Below are 6,692 nucleotides of genomic sequence, written 5' to 3'. Positions count from 1 at the left end.
GTGCTGATGAACTTGCCAGCTATCGTGTTGGCGTTGGCTGGATCGCTCATACTCATTCGCAGCTTGCCACTGCTCATACTGACGATGCCTAGCCTCGTTATTCAATTCCACCTCATCTACACGCTGGAAAACATCAGTGAAACTATCCCTAATGACATCCCTGATGTCATCTGTTTCCTCCATCTCCTCATCCGAACCCCTCTCTACCTGTGGATGGGTGCCATGATATGGTATTGGCATATTATGCCTCCGTTTTAGTACCTTTGCACCCTGATATACCTGCAAGCCTATGCTCTCGGCTTGTTCCTCAACTACCATCATTGGACCCCCCGTGTTCCCTATCTACACCTAAGTACTCTCCAATGAGAGTAACAAAAATATCTCCACATATTATTCCCCCGTCCTGTATTCCTTCCACAACTTTGGACAAATAAAACCCAACACAGTATGGAATATTAACAAAGCCTCTAGTGTCTCGAATGCACTGAAGGTAAAATAAATCGTTTAGAGTCATTTTTTCCTTGTTTTTACCTCTTTGTGTAATCGAGTTAGCTAAAAATCTATGTATTATACGAAGCTCTTCTTTGTTAATATCTAAATAGGAGTGTCTTCCTGCCCGTCTAAACACATTAAAATTTGACATACGCCTCCATACGGCGTTAGCGTCAAAATCTCTATATACCCTCTCACCGTGATAAATTAAAGCTGTACAATCAGGTGATAATAATTCAGTAGGGGTGTAAATCTGTAAAGCTCTAGCCATGTCTATCATAGACATCCTGTACATCCTACCTCCAAGTAAAAACCTAAGAAAAGTCTTATCGTCTAACCTATCTACATCCTTATTTAAGGCTATAGTACTCATTAGCTCAACACACCACTCCTTATATACAGGCCTACGAGTGGTAAATAAACGTTCCCAATCAGTAAAAGAAGAGCTGCCATATCTTTGGATTAGATGCTGCCTAACTGAGTTAGCTAGGTGGACCCTTACCAAAGGCTCCCGATCTATTACCCTTGGTACCTCTACATTATTGGTCCAAAGCTTAAATTTGTTACTTTGGTACATCGAGTAATCTCTCCAACTTCTATCAAACCTTAGATTGGGGTGTAACTCCTCTTCATGAATTCTCGAGTGTTCTATTACATGGTGAACGGGAAATACTACGTAGGCGGTAAAAAATTGTGGCTCTGACTTATAGTATGGCACGTGTTGATTATAATGTTGTTGTTGTTCAGGTTGTGGTTCTGGTTGCGGTTCTTGATCAGGTTCTTGTTCAGGTTGTCTAGACGATGATGCACCGTCTGTATCTGTATTTCTCTGCAAAACATATTAAACACAAAATTTGTGCATCCAAATATGCATTAGTGTTAACAAAATAACAAATTAAAACAATTACAATAACATGTTTACTCCATATTAAACTTATACTCATTTTTATATTTTTATCAATTCTACAATTTTTAAATAAGCATATATGAAAAGGTATACAAAGTTCATAAGCATTCAACTCAAATAACATGTCAAAATAATCATTACTAGCAATTTAACAAGTTTCAAATGGCATTTATATCAAAATAATCAAGTTCATGAATTTTAGACTTAAAAGTCCACTTTGATGCTCAAAAATCATGTTTAGGATCAAAGTTTGGATCATTTAGCTACCTAAACATGTTACACTACTTAATTTAGCACTAATTCATAGCAAAAATCGACCATAACTTGTTTATATCAAAAAGCCCCAAATTGCTCAAGAACACAAACCCTAGATTTCTAAAATTTTTTAAGTTTAAGGCTTCAAATCATGACAAATAGCATCAATCTAGGTTATACAAGCATAATATACTAAAAATTTAACTCTAATTACACTAAAAATTATCAAAATTAAATTAGGTAAAATTTAGCTCAAGAACACTAAAATTCAAATTTAAAGAGTTTTAGGGGTGAAATCGTTATCTTCTTTGAAAAACTTATGAACAACCGTATGATTAGAGCGGATTATAGCAAGAAATTTGGTTGAATTTGGTTGAAAAATGATTATTTTAGGTGATTATGTGTGTGTGTGTGTGTATTCATGTTTAAGTGTGTGTGATTGTGTGAAGACAGAGACCAGTCGATGGCCTTTTGTTCCTGTCCAGTTTTTTTGTGCCTTGCGATCGCATGGTGTTATAGGGTAAATCCCATGCGATCGCATGGGGTCCCTTTTTTTTTTTTTTTTTATTTTTTTTATTTTTTTAAATAAAACCTTTGACTTATAAAAATAAAAATGAAATAAATTTAAAATTTTGTTTCCTTTTACATTGATGGCATTTCGGTATATTGACCTAGTTCGTCCCTCGACAAAATTTTTAAAAATTTGTCTTTTTAAAGTGTTGTTTTAAAAGCTAAGATTTTTGGATTTTTTTAATGTTTTTTGCATACTTTAGATCGATAAAATTAAAAATAATGATAATAAACTTTATCGTCCCGCCCTTGGGTAAAGTAATTTCGGTTCAACGACCTAGTTTTCAACTCACGACGAATTTTAAAAATCATATTTTTAACTTAATGAAATAAAGTACATTTTTGTTTTTAAATTCACACAAAACTTAAATTGAAAATACATAAAATTTAAAATTCATATAAATATCATTAATATTTTATACATTAATTTTACAAACTTATATTGAAAATATTAATTTTTAAAATATTTAAAAACTTAAATATATTGGTTTTAAAAATTTACAATATTAATTTTAAAAACATGGTAAAAATAAAAATAAAATCTTTTTGGTCTTTTATCCCACTTTAATCAATCAAATATTATCAGAAATATACGTCCCTCTTTTGGTAAAGTAATTTCGGATATTTTACCTAGTTTTACTCCTGACGAATTTTTGAAATATTTTGGATTGATTGATTAAAGATATTTATACCTTATGAATAAACGGTAAATTTCGCAGTGATGTAATAAATTTTTGTATGATATAAATAAATTCGGTTTCGCATACCTAATTTTATTGAATATCAATTTAATACTTTATAGCGAACGATTCAGCGTTTATTATCAAAAGGTTAAAAGCAATAAAATAAAAATAAAACTGTACATACTTACCTTTGAGATAGAATTCTTAGAGACCTACTTTAGCCGACTCATAGGAGAGTCGTGTGATTTGGTTTTCCATAGCTACATAAGCGTAGCCTCGATTTTTCAATAACTTTTCTTCTAAACATATGAACGGTCCTTCTCTGCATAGAGTAACAAATTCGGTATTTGAATATGTTTGATTGTTCGAACATTTACCTTCGTGTGACCATTTTCGGCATTTATGACATCTTTCAAGGTGTCGTGCTCTTCTTTTTTTAGCGGATTTTGATTTTCCTTTACCAAAATGTGTCTTATGATGATTCTTCCTGAGTTCTTTCCTCACTTCGTCCATTTTGCCTCTTATGAATGATACTAGTTCACTCGGGAAGATGTTATTATTACATTTAGTAATCATAGCGTGTAGTAGTAGACTATGGTTCAGACCAAAGGAATTCTTCATCTCGTAAAACCTAAATAAAAATAAAATTCAGAATGGGGGGAGAAGACTAGTTCTTTAGGGTCTGCTAGGGAAAGACCATTCAGATTCCATTTTCGAGAACTACATGAAAACATAACATCTAACTCTAACAGAAATTCATATTATCCTTAAAATATTCGAATCTTCCCACACTTAGTTAGCCGTGGTGTCGAAATTATGATTAACTTCATCTTCAACTTCCATTGGATTATCTATGTAATGTTTAAATCTGTGACCATTAAATTTAAATTCAATCCCATTCGAATTTATTAATTCTACTGTTCCGTATGGAAAAACTCTTTTGACTATGAATGGTCCTGACCATCTTGATTTCAATTTTTCAGGAAATAGCTTGAATCTTGAATTAAAAAGAAGAACTCTGTCTCATTCCTTAAATTCTTTTGAACTTCTGATTCTTTTATCATGCCATTTCTTTGTTCTTTCCTTATAGATTAACGAATTTTTGTATGCTTCATGTCTTAATTCCTCTAATTCGTTTAATTGACTTAACCGTAGACGTCCGGCTTCATGTAAATCAAGATTACATGTCTTCAAAGCCCAAAATGATTTATGCTCAATTTCTACTGGAAGGTGACATGCTTTTTCATAAACGAGTTTAAAAGGTGTGGTGCCAATTGGAGTTTTGTAGGCTGTTCTAAAAGCCCAGAGTGCATCCTCCAATTTCATGGACCATTCCTTCGGATTTGATCCTACTATTTTCTCTAGAATACATTTTAATGCTCGGTTGGTATTTTCAACTTGTCCACTTGTTTGTGGATGATAAGCGGTTGAGATTTTATGAGTTACTCCATATCTTTTGAGAACTTTCTCAAGTTGATTATTACAAAAATGAGTACCCCGATCACTTATTAAAGCTTTCGGTGTTCCAAACCTAGCAAAAAGACGTTTTAAGAAGTTGACTACAACTCGTGCATCGTTAGTTGGGAGAGCTTGTGCTTCCGCCCATTTAGATACATAATCAATGGCTACGAGAATATATAGATTATTATGAGATTTTGGAAATGGACCCATAAAGTCAATACCCCAAACGTCAAATACTTCACATACTTGAATGACATTTTGTGGCATTTCATCACGTTGACTTATTTTTCCAGCCCTTTGACATGCATCACAGAATTTACAAAAAAGGTGTGCGTCTTTGAAAATTGTAGGCCAATAGAATCCAGCGTCATAGACTTTCTTTGCTGTTAGTTGAGGCCCATAATGCCCTCCTGTTGGTCCTATGTGACAATGGTTTAAGATTTGACTAGCTTCATCTCCGAATACGCATCAGCGTATTATTCCATCGGGACAACTTTTAAACAAATGTGGATCTTTCCAAAAATAGTATTTTATATCACTAAAGAATTTCTTTCGTTTTGGGTACGACAACCCTTTTTCAAGGAATCCACATACTAAGTAGTTTGCATAGTCTGCAAACCATGGAATTTCATTATAATCAATCTTCAAAAGATATTCATCAAGAAAGTTATCTTGTATGGCTGATTCATTTAGAACTTCTAATTCAGGATTTTCAAGACGAGAAAGATGATCAGCTACGAGATTTTCTGCTCCCTTTTTGTCTCGGATCTCAATATCGAACTCTTGTAAGAGTAAGATCCAATGAATTAATCTTGGTTTGACATCTTGTTTTGAAAATAGATATCTAAGAGCAGAATGGTCGGTATAGACCACCGTTTTAGCTAGAACGAGATATGAACGAAATTTGTCAAAAGCAAAGACAATGGCAAGGAGTTCTTTTTCAGTAGTTATGTAATTTGTTTGTGCTCCTTGTAACATCTTACTAGCGTAATAAATAGGTTGAAATCGTTTTTCAATCCTTTGTCCTAAAACGGCTCCCATTGCAAAATCACTTGCATCGCACATGAGTTCAAATGGTAGATTCCAATTTAGAGTTATCATGATCGGCGCATTAGTGAGTTTTTCTTTAAGAATATTAAAAGATTTGATGCATTCATCCGAAAAGATGAATGGAGCATCCGTTTCTAGGAGTTTATTCATAGGAGTGAAATTTTAGAAAAGTCTTTTATGAAACGTCGGTAAAAACCGGCATGCCCTAGAAAACTCCTAACTCCTCTAACATTGGTGGGATGTGGAAGTTTAGCAATTACATCCACTTTAGCTCTATTCACTTCAATTCCTTCCTTTGAAATTTTATGACCAAGAACGATGCCTTCTTTAACCATGAAATGGCATTTCTCCCAATTAAGAGCTAGATTTGATTGCTCGCATCTAATAAGCATTCGTTCAAGATTAACTAGACATGTTTCAAAAGTATCACCGAAGACTGAAAAGTCATCCATGAAAACTTCCATGCATTCTTCTATCATGTTGTGAAAAATCGCCATCATGCACCTTTGAAAGGTTACAGGGGCATTGCAAAGTCCATATGGCATGCGTTTGTAAGCAAAAGTACCATAAGGGCACGTGAACGTGATGTTCTCTTGGTCCTCGGGTGCGATTGGAATTTGAAAGTATCCGGAAAAACCGTCAAGAAAACAATAGTAACTATTCCCAGCTAACCTTTCCAACATTTGATCAATGAAAAGTAAGGGAAAGTGATCTTTTCTGGTGGCGTCATTTAATTTTTTATAATCAATACAGACTAGCCATCCTATTACAGTCCTAGTAGGAATAAGCTCATTTTTTTCATTTGTGATGACAGTCATGCCACCCTTCTTAGGTACGCATTGAACTGGGCTTACCCATGGACTATCAGAGATTGGATAAATTAAACCTGCATTTAGCAATTTAATAATTTCTTTCTTAACAAGATCTTGCATATTATGATTTAGTCTTCATTGGTGTTGCACATAGGTTTTATGGCCTTCTTCCATAAGGATTTTATGTGTGCAATACGAATGACTTATGCCTTTAATGTCATGAATTTTTCATGCAATAGCTGGTTTATGAGCTTTTAGCACATAAATGAGTTGAGATTTTTCATTTTCCGTAAGAGAAGATGATATTATTACAGGTAATTCAAATTCACCATGTAAATAAGCGTATTCCAAATAGTTTGGAAGTGGCTTTAACTCTAATATCGGTGGTTCTTCTATCGATGATTTGTATCGATATCTGTCTTCCTCTTTTAGCATTTGAAGTTCTTCTGTTGTTGGTTTGTA

Source organism: Rutidosis leptorrhynchoides, chromosome 11 (genome assembly GCF_046630445.1).
Source record: "Rutidosis leptorrhynchoides isolate AG116_Rl617_1_P2 chromosome 11, CSIRO_AGI_Rlap_v1, whole genome shotgun sequence".
NCBI lineage: Eukaryota > Viridiplantae > Streptophyta > Magnoliopsida > Asterales > Asteraceae > Rutidosis > Rutidosis leptorrhynchoides.
Note: the sequence above shows the minus strand (reverse complement) of the source record.